The sequence below is a fragment of the Cibotium barometz genome, chromosome 65 (genome assembly GCF_041138505.1).
Source record: "Cibotium barometz isolate CiBa-2024 chromosome 65, ASM4113850v1, whole genome shotgun sequence".
Classification (NCBI taxonomy): domain Eukaryota; kingdom Viridiplantae; phylum Streptophyta; class Polypodiopsida; order Cyatheales; family Cibotiaceae; genus Cibotium; species Cibotium barometz.
This window is the reverse complement of record NC_141110.1, coordinates 7,019,126-7,041,039: the sequence shown is the minus strand read 5'-3', so window position 1 is coordinate 7,041,039 and position 21,914 is coordinate 7,019,126.

Sequence of the window (21,914 nt, the reverse complement as noted above, 5' to 3'; positions counted from 1 at the left end):
GATCAGAGGCGACTTCAACCTTTGGGGATTCTTAAGAATCAATCTATTAAGGTGGGTGGTCTGTCGTTTCTTGTGAATTTTGTGGTGCTCCGGATGCAGGATAGCGGGTCTGCTTATGCCATGTTGCTAGGCCGCCCCTGGTTTAAAATTGCCCGTGTCAAGCAGGATTGGGAGGATAATACTGTGGTGATCAGGCAGGGCAAGAAGACAACTCGCTTGTCCATGTTATCCAAAGTTCTCTTGCCGCAGGGGCAGAAGCCTTTATGTGCTCAGGGCATTCATTTGGCAAGTGATGTAGGTGAAGATGAGGAGGAGGCATATATGCAAGCAAATCCAACGGTTGTACCGGTCTTTGATGTAGATGTGGAAGCTATTGTCACCCGATATCAGAATACTGGACAACCTGTATCGGCAGTTCCGCAGAGTGTCGAGGGGGTGGAACAGTCATCGGATGTTCCGACTGAAGACAGTGTGGTGCCCGAGCAGGAGATCCAGGTGGTTCCAGGCCAGATAATGGAAGGCAATACTTTACAGAGGGCTGTGGAAGAAGCTTTAGCTGCCAAGGCTCAGCAGGTGCATACTGTAACCGAGCAGGAAGCCATTATAGCAGCTGAACAGCAATATGAACGGCGTTTGCAGAAGTCCATCAGGGTGGAGGAAGATGAATTACAGGACATGAATTTAGGTACTGCATCCGATCCTAAGATGGTTCGAGTCAGTGTGCATGTTGAAGGTCAATTTAAGGAGGACTTGCAGAAACTATTAGTGGAGTTTCGAGATGTATTTGCTTGGGAGTATTCTGATATGAAGGGCATTGATCCAGCTTTACATCAGCACCGCATCAATTTGAAGAGTGATGCTGTTCCTGTTATCCAACAGCGGTATCGCATGAATCCTAATTTCGCCAAGCAGGTCAAGGAGGAGCTGGATAAGCTATTACGGGTAGGGTTTATCAAGCAGGTCAATGAGGTGACTTGGCTGTCTCCCATTGTGGTCGTGCCAAAGAAGAATGGCAAGATCAGGGTGTGTGTGGACTACAGGAAGTTGAATGCTGCCACAATTACTGACCCGTTTCCGTTACCGTTCTGTGATACCCTCCTTGATGCTGTGGCTGGTCATGAGATGTATAGTTTTTTGGATGGTTTCTCAGGGTATAATCAGATAAGGATGGCACCGGAGGATGTGGATAAGACGGCCTTTATCACTGAGTGGGGAGCATTTGCTTACACGGTGATGAGCTTTGGATTAAAGAATGGCCCACCATCATTTTCATTTGTGGCTCAGAAGGCATTTGAGCCATATCTGTTGGATTTTATGCGAGCCTTTCTTGATGATTTTAGTGTCTTTGGTAAAAAGGCTTTGCACTTACAGCACCTGAGGCTCTGTTTGGAGCGCTGTCGGATGTTCCGCATAGCTCTTAATCCCTTCAAATGTGCTATTGCAGTAAGGCGTGGGATTCTCTTGGGCCATGTGGTGTCCCAGGAAGGCATCTTGATTGATGCTAAGAAGATTGAGGCCATTCAGAAGGCTTCCGCACCACGTAATCTTAAGGAATTAAGCAGGTTTTTGGGGCAGGTTAAGTGGCATAGTAGGTTTTTGCGATATCTTTCAGATGTGTGTGCACCCCTTACTCATTTGACCAAGAAGGGAGTGGATTTTGTGTGGTCTCCAGTTCAAGAAAAGGCATTTCAAATTCTGAAGAAGATGTTGGTGGTGGCACCGATAGTGCTACCTCCTGATTGGGGGTTACCATTTCATGTTTTTGTGGATGCTTCGGACATTGCCGTAGGGGCTGTCCTCATGCAGGAGAAGATTAAGGGTTGGTTTCGACCAGTGTACTATGCTAGCAAGATGTTGACAAGTGCTGAAAGGAATTATGCCGTCACACGGAGAGGGAAGCTCTGGGGATGGTGTATTCTCTTCACAAGTTCCGGCATTATCTGTTGAGCAATAAGCTGGTTTTCCATGTAGATCATCAGGCCTTATTGTATCTGGTCAAGAAACCACACTTGATGGGTAGGTTAGCTAGGTGGATGCTTCTACTCCAGGAGTTTGACTTTCTGATCATACATACCCCGGGAAAGGAGCATGCTGTAGCGGATTATTTGAGTAGGTTGGAGATTGGGGAAGTAGCTGAAGGGGTGGATGATCACTTACCTGATTCGGTTTTGTTTTCAGCTACTGTGGCGATATTGGATTCTTGGTATGATCAGATGTTGAGTTTCTTGACAGATGGCACCATGCCAGTGGAATTTTCCACTGATCAACGGAGAAAGCTGGTACTCCGGAGTAAACCTTTTTTGGTGATTGCAGGTGCTCTGTACAAGAGGGGGATAGATCAGATTATCCATCGCTGTGTCCCAGAATTTGAGCAATCAGCAGTTCTGCAAGAGGCTCATGGTGGCATTGCAGGTGGGCATTTTTCTGGAGACATTACAGGTAAGAAGATTCTTCAATCTGGGCTTTGGTGGCCTACCGTGCTGAAGGATGCACACAATCATGCTAGGAGTTGCTTGGTTTGTCAACAGTTGGGGCAGCCCGGAGCTTCAGACCGCATGGCGGATAATCCGATTGTGCCCTTAGATCCTTTTCAGAAGTGGGGTTTGGATTTTGTTGGGCCAATCAAGCCTAAGTCCAAGCGGACAGGTTGTCGTTATATCTTGGTGGCTACTGATTACTGTACGAAGTGGGTGGAAGCTGTTGCTTTGAAAGATAATACTGCTAACAGTGTGGCTAGGTTTCTCTATCACAACATTATGACCAGGTTTGGGTGCCCAGTGGAATTGGTTAGTGATCGGGGTACTCATTTTCTCAATGCTGTCATTGCTGAGTTGACCAAGACTCATTTGATTATGCATAAGAAGTCTACTGCCTATCATCCTCAAGCCAATGGTCAAGCAGAGAGCTCCGACAAGATCTTGGTGAAGATTTTGAAGAAGATAGTAGCAGAGAATAGGGATGACTGGGATGTGAAGCTTGATTCTGCTCTATGGTCATTCCGTACAGCTTTTAAAGTCACTACAGGTCTGACACCCTTCAAGCTGGTGTATGGTTTGGAGGCGGTGGTTCCAATGGAATATGTAGTTCCTAGTTTGCGGGTGGCTATTGCTGATCGGTTATCACCGGAAGAATCTGTTCAGTTTCGACAGCAGATGCTGTATCAGCTCGAAGAGGATAGGATTGTTAGTGGGTATATCACAGAGGTGATTCAGCAAAGGCGGAAGGCTTGGGTAAGTAGACAGATCAAATTCAAAGTTTTTCAGGTTGGGGATTGGGTTTTGCTGTATAATTCGAAGCTTGGTCCTCATCCGGGTAAATTAAAGCTGAGGTACATAGGGCCGTACAAAATCATGGAGGATTGTGGTCAGGGTACTTTCCGACTTGCTGATATGTTTGGGACTCTGGTTGAGAAACCGATTAATGGTTTCCGATTGAAGAAGTTTGTGGGTCAGCCACCAGTGGTCGGAGTAACCGCAGAGGTCGGAGTTTTAGCAGATGGAGGAATATCCGCACTAGTGAGCAAATTAGGTGAAGGTGTAAGTGGGGATGTGTTAGAAAATTTGGGAATGTCCGCTAGTGTACAAGTGGAGGATATTGATGGGAAGTCGGGCATGTGTGATAGATTTGGCCGACTGGGTGACGTTGTGTTTTATATCACCACGTGTGGGGGTTTTTTCATGCACATTTCAATTTTGGCATGCTTGGAGGAGACTTTTTGCATGAATAACGCAGAGCGCTTAGCAAAGCTGAATTCCCTGCGTCAAGCGCTGGCTGAGATGGGGCGTTCGATGCCGCTTAAGGTGGTTCCTGTGGAGCGCTCTTCTCCCCAGTGACTGCGTCAACAACCCGCCGCCAGTAAGGAGCTTTCTCTTCGTGCGTCTGTGGAGGCTGATGAAGATTTCGAGCCTGAGGATGCGCTGTCTGCAGAGGTAGGGGGGTTGGAAGCTAATACTTTGCAGGCTTTAATGGATCCTTTCTTGGATTTTTCTGTTCATCTGGATCTGTCAGAGGAGGCGACTACTCAGTGGTTGCAGACCATTGGATTATGGGAGTTTGCATCTTTGCCGTGGGACAGATGGCGGGAGAATGTTTATGCCAAAACGCAGTTGGAGGTGATTCGTAAGAGGAATGGTTACCTCTCTGCGACTGTGGGTTTGACACCTCAATTGATAGCAGAAGTGTTTCATCTCCATTATGAAGAAACTGTGGCTGTGGCAAAGTGTTCGGATGTGGCCATGAGGAAGGAATTTGGGCTTCCACAGGGGTCTCGAGCCTATTACATGGTGAAGAATGTCGCTGAACCCCGTCGTCAGCATTTAAGATGGTACCTTGAGCGAATTTGTCAGGTAATCAAATTGGAATACATGTCCAAAGACAATTTTGCACCTTTGCTGTATGCTGAGAAAGGGGGAAAAGTTAGTTGGGTTTCTTTGGTGCACACTAGAATTCTGCAGGAGGTGGAAATCACTGATAAGAGGAAGTCTCAAGTCACTTCTCGGCTGTCGGCGTTCTTAGCAGCTTTGTTTGAGAAGGTTCCTATGATTTCTGCCAGCAAATTGACTCTTTTGCCGACTCAACCAGTGCATGGTGGTCTTGAAGAACCGGGTCAGGATGATGTTGTCCCGGAAGGAGCAGTGGATTCTCCATTAGAATTTGAGCATCAGCCTGACAAGATGAATGTGTTTAAGGATTTGATGGAAGCAGGCTATACTCGCTCCGAAGCCAAGGAGGTGTTGGTCTCACCAGATGTTCCGAAAGGGTTAGATTTGTTGCATCAGGCCACAGAGTCTGTGGGTACTGATCCATCCTTAGTTTTAGTGGGTAAGAAATTCACTTTTAGCAAGAAAAGAAAATTGGATGTGGATTCATCTGCGATCCAAGATGTGGTAAAGACGATGGATTTTACACCTGTTAAGTCAAATCAGTGGGATTCTGTTATAGTCATAGCCAAGGAAGCAGAACAGAGTGTTCAGAGTGGAGAGTTGCAGGATGTGCTCTGGTCTTTGAATAAGGTCCAAGAGTATGTTCGGAAGCAGGAGAGTAGTATTGCAGATTGGAAACAGTAGGTTCGGGTTATCCAGGAGCAGTCAAGATCGGAAGCTACTTATTAGCTTAAAGTCAAGCATCAAGAGGAGGAGTTAGTGAAAACTAAGATGTTGTTAGTTCAGGCTCAGGAGGCAGTGGTTAAAGAGAAAGACCAGGTAGCAGAGTGTCAGAGAAATTTGGTGAAGACAAAGATGTCGTTGGGATTGTTTCAAGAATGGACAAATCAATTGCAGGAGAAGATGCATAAAGAGTTGGCTGTACTGTCTGAGCAAAATGTGAGTTTGCAGGTGGAAAATCAGATGTTAGCTCAACGTATTCAACCATTGTTGGCTATTGAAAGACAGATGCTATCTCAGAGTAATGAAGATGTAGAGGGAGTGTTAGTTTCAGAGTCTGATTTAGCAGTGATTAGGAGGAGCTTAACTGAGGTGGGAGTCAAACTGTGGCAAGGTATCCGAGATCGGATTGAAGCCTGGGTGATGAAGCCATTTAATACATTAAGTGGAGCTTTCATTTCTGAATCTGAGCAGCTATTGTTGGATCAAGTAGCAGGTTTACAATTGGAAAAGGATGCTTTGATGTTGAAATTGTTGGAGTTTGAGAAGCAAGTTCAAGCCATGTGTTTTATGGAGTTGCCTAATGAGGGACAGTTGGATAAAGAGCGGGCTACTGTGGGGGATCATGAACAAACTGTGGAGATTATGTCGGAGGTTGACAAGGAAGCAGTTGGCCAGGCTGAAGTCATTCAGATGGTGTCACAGGATATAATGCCTGCAGATCAGATTACTGTTCCAGTCGTCAATCTGGAGCCGGTGGAAGATTCAAAGACTAAAGATGATCCGCCGAAGCCGTTGGAGCCGGTGGTGCTACATCAGTAATTTATGCTTTTCTAGTGTTTTAGGATTTCTAGTTTAGTAGGATTTTGTTTTCAGTTTGTAGTTGTGTTTTCTTTTTGAAGCAATGTAAAGACAATGGATGGTTTGATCAGGGATTTATGGGTCCGAGTCGGGTTTTCTCGAAAACCCAACCACCGGGCTGTGCCATGTGTTAGGGGTTAACTTTACCTAAGTTGGAATATCCGAATTCTATGTATGTGAATGATCCCTTTGGGCAGTTGCTTAGGAATTCGTGAGAAGGGAGAGATATGAAGAGATGTAGTTAGTTGATCATGGGAAGGCGCATAACGGATATTCAGAATTGTAGAAGATGAGGAAGCGAAAATGTAATCCCTTACATGATTATGATATCAATGAATTCTGATCATCTGTTCAGGGTTATTGTGTGTAGCGGATTTTCTGCATGATGTTTCGTATTCCGTTTTACTGTTATGATTTTCTGCTAAAGGGAATGTCTTTGTGTTAGTGTTTGTTCTTTTATGATATTTCCATTTCCAAGTATCAGGCATTTAGTGCCCAGATACAATAATCAATAGAAGACTTAGCCCAAGAGGACAATTGATGGTGACATCTACCCTTATGTCAATAAAGGGTTGAAGATTTTTATGTTGTAATTTGTAACGATGGAAAGGAGGGTGATTCTCCACCCATAAAAGGAGCCCTCCTCTCCCTTTCAAATCAAGGAATGAGCCTCCTCAATTGAGCATTTCGTGTCATTGCCATTCTCTTATCTTTCAAACCCTTATTCAAACACTCTCTTTACATGTGAATGTCTCATTTAGCATTAGCTCCTCATGCTTAACCCAATTTTGGAGCTCTTTGATGATTCATGATAAGTGGGATAAGGAGTTATTATCTTGGCGGGCCTGTGACTTCTCAAGGTAGCCCTTGCCTTATTGCTGCCCTCCTTTGGAGGTACCAATGGTTTTAGCGGTAATGAGCATGTGAAAAGACTTTGGGGACCATAGGTAAATCTTTACGATTGTCTGTTGAGCAATGTTAACCCTTACCCTCTAGCTTGAATTATGAAGGAGATGAAAGGCAAGAGGCTATGTGAAAATTGAGGTTTCATGCAAAGAGAGAGAAGTGCAGTTTTTATGGTCCAATACCCAAATTTCAACCAGTAATTACTCATCACTCGGGTATTGGTTTCTAAAATTGATCATATGGCTAGGAAGCTCTTTCCATGCTCTATCCACTCATGTAACTAACTTCTTAATACCTTACTTCATTGATGATTAGAATTTCTCCCAAAGTTGCTAATTTTTAGGCGAATTTTGGCAATTTTATAGTCTTGTAGTAAAATGCTCATAACTTTTCGCTCGGTTGTCCGTTTTTGAAAGTTTTTATATGGGCGCGAAGCTCTCTTCAAGCTCTATGCACCTATATAATCCTTTTTTGCACAACCTATATGGATTTGAAACTGCAATTCTCTATGTATCTCTGTTTTTATAGCTTTTTGGCCATACTTTCTTCTTAATCATGATTAATTCCTCCTAATCTCTTATCAAAAGGCAAACCCCATGTGTCTTATCCTCTTATAAGTGATTGATATATTTATTTTCTTTAATATGTTCCATTCAAATCGCCCAATTCGAATGGATGAACCTTACCAATATTCCCCGTATGTTTCCGTTCACATAATCCTGAGTCGGAAGATTTTCTTCCAACAAAGAATCACCCTCTTGTTTGGAGCTGCAAGACTGGCAGAAATTCTTACTTCTCCGGAGCCTTTCATCTTTCCTTCCATGAATTATGATCTCACCTTTGATGTGTATATCTTTATCTTAACCTAGGGAGAGAAAGGGAGGTGAGGAGGCTGTGAGGTTTCATTCAAATGTGTTTTTGATTCTAAGAAGTGACCGAAGTCCAAACCCCAACTTCGTGTCACAGTAGCTACCTCTTAGGTATGGGCTATGTGCTAGGATTAATAAAAAAAATTACGAAAATCATACCCTAAAAAATATATATACAAGTGAATCGAGACATGACGTGTCTACAGCCATGTGGAATGCTTGGTAGTACCTAGGGTTGTCTTAGCACCTTGGGGCCGATGCCTTGGTTTCCATGGGGTATACACTGACGTCTAAAAGATTCAGAAAAAGACCTTCAAGGACTCTATCGCCTTGATAGATGCTGGTAGGACTCTGGGGTATATTATGGGCCCTTGAGACCGATGCCCTCATCTTCATGGGATACTCCTTATGTCAAAAAGAAAGAAAAGGGTCTGTCGCCCTTGAGATACTTAGCGGCCTTTAGATTCTCTTGGCGGAGGTCTGTTGGCCATTGCTTGGGTCTTATTGGGATGGAACCTTCCTCTTTTTTATCTTTTATACACACACCAAAAAAAAAAAACAAAAAAAACAAAAAAAGAGAAAAGAAGAAGAGGTCCAATAACCATTGCTCATATTTAGGAGTAGGTTTGCCACTTAGGAATAACTTAAATACTTGTAGGACATTGAGACTACAGTCATAACCTGTGGTGTGCAAGCACACTTGCCTTTGCATAGCACTATCTACCACTTAGTCTCACTTTGACTAGTCTTTACTCACCTCTTTTAGTACTCTTTAAAACTCTAATCAGCCTTTCACTTGTATGCTCACGTGTGAGATTGTCATTGCTGGTTTTTTTCTTTTCTTTTCTTCAATAAAAGGCTTTACTTGTATCCATTGTTTTTGCAGCTTTTGCTTCTACCGCGCTCAAGGACGTGCGCAAAATAGGAAGGGGGGAGTGTTGCGTGACAAGTGAAGATTAATGCAAGGATGCAACAAAAAGATGCAAGCAGGAAAACAAGTGACATTCTTATTTAGGGCTCTTGTAAAGAGTTCCAAGTTGTAGATGAGTGTGGGAGTGGGCTTGACAATAATCCCACATGGGAACTTTTAGGAGTTTTAGAGTTTTTGTATAAAAAGTGGCTCATTTGAGAGCTTAGGGACACATTGGGCTAAACTCATGTTTGAGCTCTCTTGGGTGTTATAGCGATCTAACACATCTACTACCACATTTTCTTTGCCTGGGCAGTACTTGATTTCAAAATCAAATTCCTGCAGGGTCTGCATCCACCTTCTTTGGCACATGTTGAGATCCTTCTGAGTGAAAATCCACTTTAAGCTCTGATGATCTGTCACCATCAAAGTGAATCTTTGACCCAGTAGGTAATGTCTCCACAACTTCAAGGCATAGACTACTGAAAGTAGCTCCAGGTCATGGACAACATAATTTCTCTCATGGGTTCTGAGTTTTCGGGATTCCTAGGCCAGTGCATGACCTTCTTGCATGAGCGGAGCTCCCAGGGCAAAACAACTGGCATCAAATACTATCTCAAAGGGTAGAGAGAAATTTGGCAACTTCAGAACGGGATTGGTTACCAAGGTAGCAAGAGATCAGCTTCATTCTCCCAGGTGGCATCTTCAAAAGGATAGAACCTCCATTTTACCAATAATTCTCTGAGAATTCTGTTCCTGAGAATCTTTTCTCGAACATTAAGAATTTTTTCAGGTTGGAGTTCTATCTGCCCTTGGGTTGAAGAGGTTAGGATTTCATCATCAAGCACATATTTCTTTAGAAGGCTTAAATGAAATACATTATGAACTTTGAGATGAGAAGACAAAACAAGTTTGTAGGCTAAGTCACCTACTTTCTTTGTAATCAGATATGGCCCACAATATCTGGGGGATAACTTCTTGTACTTCCCAAGAGACAAGGAACTTCTTTTGGGCCGTACTCTAATGATTGAAGACCATATCTGCTTCTTCAAACTTTCTGTCTGTCCTCTTCTTATTTGCATATTGCTTCTGTCGATCCTGGGCAGCTTTAATATCTTTATGAATTGACTGCATCTGCTGCTCCATGTCGTCAAGCATCTGTCTGGACATCTCAACCCTAATCAATGGGTTGGACCAAGTTAATGGAGTTAAGCAATCTTGTCCATACAGAGCTTTAAAAGCGCTCATCCCGATACTTTGGTGATAAGAAGCATTGTAGGCGAACTCGACTAAGTGCAGATAGTTTAGCCACTCCCACAGCATGACCAAAGTATATCTTCTATTACTTGGTTTACCCTTTCAGTTTGACCATCGGTCTCAGGGTGATAAGCTGTGCTGAGATCCAAAAAAGTTTCCACGGCTTCGAAAAATGCAGTCCAGAACCTTGAAGTAAACTTGGGATCTTGATCACTTACTATTCTCCTCGGTAGGCCATGTAGTCTGAAGATTTCTTTGAGAAACACTCTGGCCACATCCACTACAGTGTAGTTTTCTTTTATTGGAATCAGATGGGCAACTTTGGTTAGTCTGTCAACTACCACGAAAATGGAGTTGTAACTTGATTGCACTGAAGGTAATCGAGTAATAAAATCCATACTGATACATTCCCACTTCATCTGGGGGATGTCCAATGGATGTAACTTCCCAGGAATTTTTACTTTTTTAGCTTTGACTTTCTGGCATGTCAGACATTGACGTACATGATTCAGTACATCTATTTTTAGACCAGGCCAAAAGAAGCTTTTCTTTATAGACATGTAGGTTTTGATGAAACCTGGATGTCCTGCTGTCATGGGCTTCATTCAGAATTTGACCCTTGGTTCCCTCATCATTGGGAATGCATAGCCTGCGATTATAATACATAATGCCATCATCCACACTGTACCCTTGAACTCTGTTCAACTCCTGTGGAGGTTTGCTTTCTTGCATAAGTAGTGTAGCAATAGGGCCAAAGAATCTATCCTACATGATCTTCTCTCTTGCTTCAATAATCAAGGGATTTGATACTACAGTAATTGCAAGCAAGGAGGCTTTTTTGCTGAGGGCATCTGCTACCACATTTTCTTTGCCTGGGCGGTACTTGATTTCAAAATCAAATTCCTGCAGGGTCTGCATCCACCTTCTTTGGCACATGTTGAGATCCTTCTTCCGAGTGAAGATCCACTTTAAGCTGTGATGATCAGTCATCAAAGTGAATCTTTGTCCCAGTAGGTAATGTCTTCACAACTTCAGGGCATATACTACTGAAAGTAGTTCCAGGTCGTGGACAGCATAATTCCTCTCATGCATTCTGAGTTTTCGGGATTCATAGGCCACTACATAACCTTCCTGCACAAGTGCACCTCTGTAAGATCCCTCTGTCCCCTCCGCCCATTGGAACTTCCGGTTTGCTGACAGCGAAAGCAGCCCCCTCATGCGCGGGCCAGGGTTTCTCACTCGGGGCCTCGCCCCACGAATGTCCGGGCACGAGACTAGGCTGGTGGTCACTCCGAAAACCGAATTTATGCATAATTTTAATTTTAAGGAGAATAACACTTTCGAAATAAAAATAATTCTTTTATGCATCTTTCTATGCATAAATTCAATTTTAATGAGAATAACTCTTTTGAAATAAAATAAATTTCTTTATACACCTTTCTATGCATAAAATCAAAATTGATGAGAATAACTCTTTTGAAATAAATATAAATTTCTTTATGCATCATTCTATGCATAAAATCAAAATTGATGAGAATAACTCTTTTGAAATAAAAATAAATTCTTTATACATCTTTCTATGCATAAATTCAATTTTAATGAGAATAACTCTTTTGAAATAAAATAAAAAAATTTATGCACCTTTCTATGCATAAATTAAAAATTGATGAGAATAACTCTTTTGAAATAAAAATAAATTCTTTATGCATCATTCTATGCCTAAAATCAAAATTGATGAGAATAACTCTTTTGAAATAAAAATAAATTCTTTATGCACCTTTCTATGCATAAAATCAAAATTGATGAGAATAACTCTTTTGAAATAAAAATAAATTCTTTATGCACCTTTCTATGCATAAAATCAAAATTGATGAGAATAACTCTTTTGAAATAAAAATATATTCTTTATGCACCTTTCTATGCATAAAATCAAATTTGATGAGAATAACTCTTTTGAAAAAAAAATCTTTATGCACCTTTCTATGCATAAAATCAAAATTGATGAGAATAACTCTTTTGAAATAAAAATAAATTCTTTATGCACCTTTCTATGCATAAAATCAAAATAACACTTTTAGGATACAAAATTGGTGGGGATTACTCTTTTTGAATAATAAAAGATAAAACTTACTTCACCAATTTTTAGAAAATTTTGCCATAACCTCTTTTGTAAGGCTGACCATTTTTTAATTTTTTTTAATCTTAAAATTACTTAAATTTATCCCCAAATGGTTTTAAGCACTCTAAACTAAACAAATTTTGCTTTTAAAAGAGAATCAATATGAAAAGTTTAATTCCAACAATTAGATTACTTATCTAGGATAAAGAAGGGCTGAATTTAAGAATGAAAGAGGAGGAAAGCCTTTCCAGCAAGGCATAGCATCATATTATCATTTTAAAGATAACAAAATTTTGAAAACCATAAAAGAATAAAGAAAAAGTAAGATTTCTAACTTTCATAAATTTCTGAGAGCTTTTCTTTGGTTTGATGGTTTGAGGGATCTACTCTTGTTTGCAACAAGAGTGGCCATCAATTCTTTAGAAGAGGGAAAGGTCAAAAACTAATGAATTATTAAGAAATTCATAGTTCTTGGCTCTGGGGTGGAGCAGAGTAACAGTGTATAAAACACTATTAAGCTTCAACAAAGGGGGAGGCTTCTATTTAAAGGAAAAAGTGAGCTTCTAACCAAGCGAACTGATTCTAGAATTTTCCAAATCAGTGTCGTAAATATTTGACCATTTTTAGGTTAGTTTAGCTTACATTTTGGAACTAGACTTGAATTAGGAGAGAGGAGGGATGAAATATCTTAATTTTTGATGATTTAAAACTCCATTCCACATGTGAAGTAGGCGCCTCATGCATGAGGGGGGGAATTCCCATTTTGAGGTGTCAAAAATCTATTTTTTTAGAATTCCTTTGGTCCTTAGTCCACTCTTCATCTTATGTGAGTATTTACTCATTTTTGGGGGGATTTTCTTTATTTCTTCTATTTATCTTCTCCACACATTTGGATGAATCTGATTGGCCCCTCAAAACCTTAATTTAATTTTTTTAAAAAGTCTGGACCCCTAGGATAAGGCCTCTTGAACAGATTATACTTGATTTCTAATGCACCTTCTGAAAATCTTTTTGAACTTCTGTTTCGGGGGAACTTATTTTAATAAGAAGAGATATTTTTCCATCCAAAAATATTCAAAATCTGAATAATCTCTCTCTAGAATATTTTCTCTCTCAGGCAAAAATAAGATCTTTTATATTTCTAAAGAGGGGATTGATTACAGGGAAAGATACTGGACATCCTGAGACTGGGGAGGAATCTTACATGTGGGGCCCAAACTAGCACGTTTTGGCTTGCTTTCTCAAAGTATTGGGTAGGATTCCATGACTTCAGAGTCAGAGGACGAGTCACTAGCTGCTATTCGTGGATCTTCGGTTGCACTTCCTTGGGTTCCAAAACTGAAGACCAAGTTGCTAACGTGGAGGGATGGTGTGAGTCTGTGTAAACTGAAACGCTTTCTAGTTGCTCAGACTCTAGCACCTGACCAGAGCGTAGATGCATGTGACATGGGTATCCTACGGGCGTTGGTAACTACCCTTGAAGCCCACACAAGTGGTTTCTAAGGTGTTTCGCACCCCGTTTTTACTTATTTTTGTCTTGTTTTCAACCCGTTTTTACCCCCTTACTTATGGTTGAAACTGGACTAAGGCGTGTGATAGCTCAAGACAAGCGTATCGTTCAAGGGGTTCTAGCGTGCTTTACAGCACAGCGTTTGCCTATCCGGAGCTCCCGTGGCCCTCAGAACACTCTATTTGTGCGCTTGTGGGGGGAAAAGTGAAGGCTTTGTCCCACATGCCCACTCCACTCCTTAGGGGGTAGACTATATAGAAAGCTTCACTCCCCTTAAGCTCTCACTTGAGAGAAAGCTATGGAGGCTCACTCTCCTATATTATATATCAAAAGACCGAGGTCGGGGTCGATTCGGAGTTTTTTCTTTTTCAATTTTTTTTCAATAAAAAAATTCTTTCCATGCAGTTTTTTTTAATTAATTATTTTTTTGGGTAAATATTTTTAGAAAATTAAAAAAAAACTTAAGGATAATGTTTTAGCTCATGTGTACCTGCTGCTGGCCGTCGCGGCGCCCTCTGCAACTACCAGCACCGTAGCACAGCGTGCAATGGCTCTTCTGCCCCCTCTGTCTACACGCGCGCGCACACACACTAACAGCTAACACACAGAATTGAAGTGTACAAAAAATGAAGAAAATAGAAGTGAGAAGTGACTGAAGAATAGCAGCAGACTGTTGCATTTTTTTCTGCCCTTCCACGATGTTTTGGTGCATGAGCATATGCGTGGCAGCATGCGCATATCGAAGAGTGATGCCTTCACCTCGTACCCTCACTTGGTTTTGGCACACAAGCATTTTTTTCACAGGCAAAGCTAGCATCAAGGTGCCACACTCAAGCATGTATGGGACTAACCATGTGAAATATGTACCAAACATGATACATCGACGAAGAGAGTTGTGGGTGCAAATGTGGCGATTGAATAAGGGCATGACCCACTTTAAATTTTTTTTTTAAAAACGCTTTAAACCTTAGTGGCTGAAGCAAAGCGTCGCCACCCCACCAGTGCACGAGCGCACGCGTTCGCTTGAAGAGAGAGAGAGATGCGGCCATTTTCTGTTGCCGGCCGTTGTGCTGCGAGCAAGAGAGCTGAAGCAAGATTCGCCAGTCGTCGTCGCCCGCTGTTTGCAGCCTATCGCACCGTGGTTGTGAAGGAGAAGGAGGCAAACTCACACACTCCCTCACACGCGCATAACGAAAAAAGAAGCATGCTTATTCTGGCGTCCAGAAGTCAAAGGGTGAAGGGGAGAAAAAAAGTGATCCATCCCAGCTGCGCTGCAGGGAAATAATCTTCTTATTATACGTTTTTTTAAAAGCTTCACTTTATTAAAAAAAATCATGAAAAAGAGGCTATCGCCGCTTTCACTTGATCAAGGAAAAAAAGGGGGTAATAAAAAAAAGAAAAATAATAATAATTTTATCTTTTTTCCTTGCATGTGGAGAAGGAAGCGGAGGAGGAGAAGATCTTTGTAATAAAGAAGCAGGTGCAATTTCTGCCGGCAAAGCAATAGCATAGCTTCGCACTCACACACTCACATAGTCACGCGTTAGCAAGCCTCGTAAGTTGTTTGTATTCAAGCATTGTAAAATTCAATTCTTGAGGGCCGTGAGGGCATTGTTTCTCGTGGAGGACATCATCGGCAAGCGCGCAAAAGCTTCGTAAACATCAAGCAAGAAGTGGATAGATAAGATTTCTTCTCTCTCTTTTTCTCATCAATAAAGAGCTACATAATTCGTCTTGTAAATCAAGCACCGTGCATGTGAAATTCAATAAACAAAGCACATTTCACAGGGTGGTTGCAAGATCAGGGTGCCCAGTTTTGTCCAATCAGGCACCCTGTAAACAGTAAAAAAAGAGGCATTTGTTTACCTTTAGTGGCTAATTTCTCCTAGTAAATGAAGGAATTTTGTTTCAAGTTCTTTTGTTGGAACATAATATTCAAAGTTGGAAATATAGTTGCATAATTTGATTAAGCATTAGATAGTCAAAAGTCCTCATTTTCTTAGGTACAAAGTCAATGTATACACCCTGTCCCAAATTTGAACTGATTCCATAAAATGCTAATATCTTTAACATATGAGACTCCCACTTTGTACCTTAGATCTTCACATAATATGGAGCTTAACTTGATTTTTTGAGAAAATTTTAAGATATTTGTCTATTTTCTTTAAATATTTCAAGGTCTTTAAAGTGTTATAATATACGCCACTTTTTGTACCTACAATAGCTACCACTTAAAATCCTCAATCTTGTAGATCAAAAGAGTGGGTAGATACTGAGACATTAGTAGAATGTGGTGGCTAGTAAAAATTACAAATCCAATGGTTGGATTTTTAATGATCTCTTTTTTTCAAAATTCTTCCAGACTATCAAAAGGCCTGTAAATATTAATAATCTAATTAGTAAAATTACATTTTTGATGTGAATCATCTAAAACCTATAAGGACTAGTGGACTTGTAATGGTGCATCTATGGAAAAATAAATTGGATCACTCTAAGTATGGAAAGATCATTGGTTTATCATTTTATCATATTTTTGATTAATTTTGATTAACTAGACTACTTTATATTAATTTAAGTTATATTGGGTTAATTTAAGGGCAAGCGTATTTTCTGTTATTTGCTTGATCTCATTTTAAGTACCTATATGATGACAATTGGTTCGAGGTGTAGCATCTTCCCTATGTTGCAAGATGCCCCAAACAATGGCACTGCAATCGGGGCTCGACTTCCTTAGCTATTGGAGTCCATTAATCCCAATGGCTCAATGAATTGTGCAGTGTTGTGCGCCTGATCTTGATTAGGAAAAAAGCGTTGAATTGCTCAAATGATCAAATTATATTAAACACTATATTTGTGAGTTTGGGAATTTCCCAACTCCCATTTTTTGAATGCTAAAAAGGTGGGACCTGGATAACATGCCTATAAGTTTTTCAAAACCATATCATGTGACCTATTGTTGGAAAGCGCTTGGAAAATGGAATCTAGTGAGCTATAGAGCGCTCAATTTGGAGTAATGGTATTCAAGATATGATTAATCCAAAGATTTGACCACATGTCCCAAACTTATGGAAAATTCCCATAAGTCCCAACTTATGGGAAATTCCCATATTCCCCAATATGGTGTTATTAGTGATAGTTTCCTTCTATCTGGTTTATTGAGGTGGAGGATAGTTTAGATTTTGATCTCGTTAGAAAAACTCATTAAGAAAATTCAAAAAGGTGGAATCTTTTCCGCTTTCAGGGCATGGGAAATTTTCCCGGTTTCGATTTTTGGAGTGACCACCAGCGTAGTCTCGTGCCTCGACATTTGTGGGCGAGGCTCCGAGTGAGAAACCCTGCCCCGCGCATGAGGGGGCTGCTTCTGCCTGTCAGCTACTACCGGGAGTCCGGTGCGCGGAGGGGGCAGAGGGACCTCATAGCTCGTATTAGAGCATTGTTGTAAATTTAAGTAACATCAGCAGAAATTGCCTTAATTTTTTATAGAAATCTGAGAAAGAAATGTTTTTCGCTTGGTAATACTATGTGAATGAACTTCAAAATTGAAAGACTCATAAATTGAATTGAAAATTTATAGATGGATACCCCGAACCTCTCTGGAATTCCTGGACTCTCTCAGAGTGAGGATATGATAGCTTTTGCATTTGATCACCTCATCAACTCTGCTACGACCCGAATGAGCAGAGTGAGACTCGCACGCCATTTTGAGAGTCTTTACTTTCCTGATCCTCTTGAGCGACGTCGGTATATGTGGTTCTCTGGAGGACGATGTATTAATGTGAGTACCAGTCAGCGTCAGAGGCTCAGGCAAAATATTTCCTTGGCCATGATTCTGATAAGGCTAGGGCTTGTTCAGCATGTTCAACTCTCTGATCATTCACCCAGGACCTTCAGAACTTCATGCCGATTTTTTAGGCTTCTTAGCTGCTTTATCCCTAGAATGGTGTTTGCAAAGCCCTGCATAGATCACAGCCTGGTCCTTTCAAGGGTGAAGGGGAAGAGTTAGGTGAAGTTGTAGAAAAGTGGATTGAGGCCATGGAGGAGTATTTTGATGTAACTGGCTACAATGAGAGAAGCAAGATGGCTCTCGTCAGGTTAAAGATTGTGGATGGAGGAATCACTGCGAGACAAACCGTCTCAACCAAAACACCCAAACCTGGACTGATCTCAAGGCTTACCTCAGAAAGAGGTTTTGTCCCCCAGGCTTTCTTGAAACTAAGATGAATGAGTTCTTGGAACTAAAGCAGGAAAACCGGACAATTGAAGAGTACCATCAGGCTTTTGTCCTTCTCCTTAAATATTCCCCTCAATTGGATGAAGAGCAGCTGATGGCCAGGTTCATTCGGGGAATGAACGAGCCATTGGATACTTTAGTCAAGAATTCCAAACCTATCTCAATGGCCGAAGCTATAAGAATGGCAAAGGATTCTGCCAAAGCCTTTGTAGTAAAGGTCCCGCCGCCGAAGCCTGCACCCTCTAACTCTTTAAAAGATTCCAAACCCAGGAAAGTACTTCAAACTTTCCACCCCCGAAGCAGTAAGGCCCGAATCAGAATCAGGATGCAGGAAGATTCCAAAGTGAAGGAAGACCCTTCCCCCAGAATACTTTCTCAGGAGCCCCACCTCTTTTAAGACATCAGAGGGATGAGCTCAGAAGTGAAAATCGATGTTTTGGATGCCAAGGTTTTGGTCACCAGTTGAAAGACTGCCCGACTCCTGCCATGTCAAGGGGACAGGGAAGTCAAGGACCTCGAATTCAGAGACCAACCCTTTCATACCAGTCTAATCAGGATCCGTCTCGTCCAAGCGAGGGAAACCCTAAAAGAACTCTAGCTCAGCCATTTGCCTCTGTCCAGAGTAACCTCAGAACTCCTTCCCAGAACTGGGGCAACACCTCAGACTATAGCAGGCAGAACAGTCACAATTTCAGATGTAGTAGAAGAGGAAAGAGGGTAGATCTATACTGCAATTAAAAACCAAGAGCCTAACCGTCAGTTCTTCTCAGTCATCCATACTCCTGTAGAGTATCAGGGTAAGCCGATTCAAGCAGTTCTCATTCATTCATTTCCCCTAGATGCTTGCATAAGCTAGTCTTAGAACAGAAATCAAGGAAACCTATGCAAGTTGAATTGGCCAGTGGGAAGATTCTTTTCACTCACCATGAGACTGATCTTATCCAGTTCAATCTAGATGGTAATGTGACCGACTGTCAGTTCAAAATCTTACCTCTGGGAGTTTTTGATAGGATCCTTGGAATGGATTGGCACCACAAAAATCAAGCTGATATACACTGTCACAATGGAACCATTTCCTTCCATGGCCTTCACGGGAACAAAGTTCAAGGAACTGGAGTTTCTGGATCCCCAGACCTTCAGTTAGTAAAAGCTTCTAGGTTGCTGAAAGGACTGAGAAAGAAGCAGCAAATTTATGTTGTCAAAATGAACCTAGTAGACTCAAAGCTTAAGGTTAAAGAACCAGAATGGTTAAATGAATTTGATGATCTATTCCCAGCAGAGCTAACTAAAATGCCTCCAATTCGGGAAGTAGATCATGTGATAGAATTGACTCGCAGAGCTTAGCTAGTAGCCCAGTGCACATATAAAATGCCAGTTCTTGAAGCCATCAAACTCAAGGAACAACTTAGGTAGCTGTTAGAACAAGGGTTTGTTAGACCAAGTGTTTCACCTTGGGGTGCACCAGTTCTCTTTCAGAAAAAGAAAGATGGAACGCTTAGACTCTGTGTGGACTACAGACTACACAGGACTAAATCAGTTTGACAGTTAAGAATAAGTATCCTATTCCCAAAATTGATGAGCTTCTGGATAGGCTAAGTGGAGCCCAGATCTTCACAAAGATAGATCTCAAATCAGGGTATTACCAGATCAGGATTAATGAGCAAGATATAACGAAGACAGCCAGCAATACTAGATATGGGCATTATGAATTCATTGTCATGCCGTTTGGATTGACAAATGCCCCAGCTACATTCAATCGCTTAATGCAAGACATTCTCAGAGAATACTTGGATGATTTTGTTCTAGTTTTCTTTGATGACATTCTGATTTACTCAAAGAATGCAGCTGACCATGAGACTCATGTCCGAAAAGTTCTTGAGATTCTAAGGAAGCACCAACTCTTTGCTAAAAAGAGCAAATGCACTTTCTCTGCCGACCACATTGAATACTTGGGCTTTCTGGTATCCAAAGATGGAATTTCTCCAGATTCTGTAAAAGTCCAAGCAGTCATAGATTAGCCTAAACCAAAGACAGTGAAAGAAGTCAGAGGATTCTTGGGATTGACTGGTTGGTATAGAATTTTTATACCAAAGTATGCTCTCATAGCTTCCCCCCTGACTAATCTTCTCAAGAAGAATATCCCGTTTCAATGGTCTACCACACAGGTGCTAGAGTGCTTTTGCTAAGCTGAAGACCACCTTGGTAACCAATCCCGTTCTGAAGCTGCCAGATTTCTCTCTACCCTTTGAGATAGTAACTAATGCTAATGGTTTTGCCCTGGGAGGTGCACTTATGCAGAAAGGTCATGCAGTGGCCTATGAATCCCGAAAACTCAGAACGCATGAGAGGAATTATGCTGTCCACGACCTGGAACTACTTTCAGTAGTATATGCCCTGAAGTTGTGGAGACATTACCTACTGGGACAAAGATTCACTTTGATGACTAATCATCAGAGCTTAAAGTGGATCTTCACTGAGAAGAAGGATCTCAACATGCGCCAAAGAAGGTGGATGCAGACCCTACCTTTTGAAGAGTAGAATCTAAATATGTGAGGTCCGACAAATTTGGAGTTCGTTTGCAAAAATTTTATCCAGTGTCCCTTTTTGGAGGGAATATTCCGGTCAAACTTCCTTACAGGGCCCCAAAATGAGCTCAAAAATTTCCTAATGAGGGAACCCAAGAAGTGGCTAAACTATCTGCACTTAGTCGAGTTTGCCTACAATGCTTCTTATCACCGAAGTATCGGGATGAGCCCTTTTAAAGCTCTGTATGGACAAGATTGCTTAACTCCATTAACTTGGTCCGATCCATTGATTAGGGTTGAGATGTCCAGACAGATGCTTGACGACATGGAGCAGTAGATGCAATCAATTCATAAAGATATTAAAGCTGCCCAGGATCGACAGAAGCAATATGCAAATAAGAAGAGGACAGACAGAAAGTTTGAAGAAGCAGATATGGTCTTCATTAGAGTACGGCCCAAAAGAAGTTGGGAAGTATAAGAAGTTATCCCCCAGATATTGTGGGCCATATCTGATTACAAAGAAAGTAGGTGACTTAGCCTACGAACTTCTTCTGCCTCCTCATCTCAAAGTTCATAATGTATTTCATGTAAGCCTTCTAAAGAAATATGTGCCAAGCCCAAATCATATGCTTGATGATGAAATCCTAACCTCTTCAACCCAAGGGCAGATGGAACTCCAACCTGAAGAAATTCTTGATATTCGAGAAAAGATTCTCAGAGAATTATTGGTAAAATGAAAGTTCTATCCTTTTGAAGATGCCACCTAGGAGAATGAAGCTGATCTGTTACGGGATTACCCCCAGTTTGCGAGATGAGGGCATCTCGCGTTCTTCAACAGTGGGAGAGAATGTAAGATTCCTCCCCAGCCTCTCAAGATGTCCAGCATCTTCCCCCTGTAATCAAATCCCTCTTCAGAAATAAAAAAGATCTTGTTTTTCTACCAGTTTTGGCCTAGAGAGAGAAAATATTCTAGAGAGTAATAATTCAGTTTTTAAATATTTTTGGATGGAAAAATATCTCTTCTCATAAAAATTAGTTCCCCCAAAACAGAAGTTCAAAAAGATTTTCAGAAGGTGCATTAGAAATCAAGTATAATCTGTCCAATAGGCCTTAGCCTAGGGGTCCAAATTTTTGAAAAATTTTAAATTAAGGTTCCTATGGACCAATAAGATTCATCCAAATGGTTGGGGGCCTCTACTAAGACTAGAGAATCAAGTAAAGCAAGAGGTAAAGTGTGATTATGATTTATTGATGCGTGACGAGTGAAGATTAATGCAAGGATGCAACAAAAAGATGCAAGCAGGAAAACAAGTGACATTCTTATTTAGGGCTCTTGTAAAGAGTTCCAAGTTGTAGATGAGTGTGGGAGTGGGCTTGACAATAATCCCACATGGGAACTTTTGGGAGTTTTAGAGTTTTTGTATAAAAAGTGGCTCATTTGAGGGCTTAGGGACACATTGGGCTAAACTCATGTTTGAGCTCTCTTGAGACTAGCTCTCCCTCTTTTTCCATAGAGGTGCAAGCTCTTCTCTCTCCCCATCTACATTATTGTAAGTTCTTTTTTTGTTAATTCAATGCAATGAGATGATGTTTGTTTGTCTCTCTTCTCATGTCTATTCTCTAG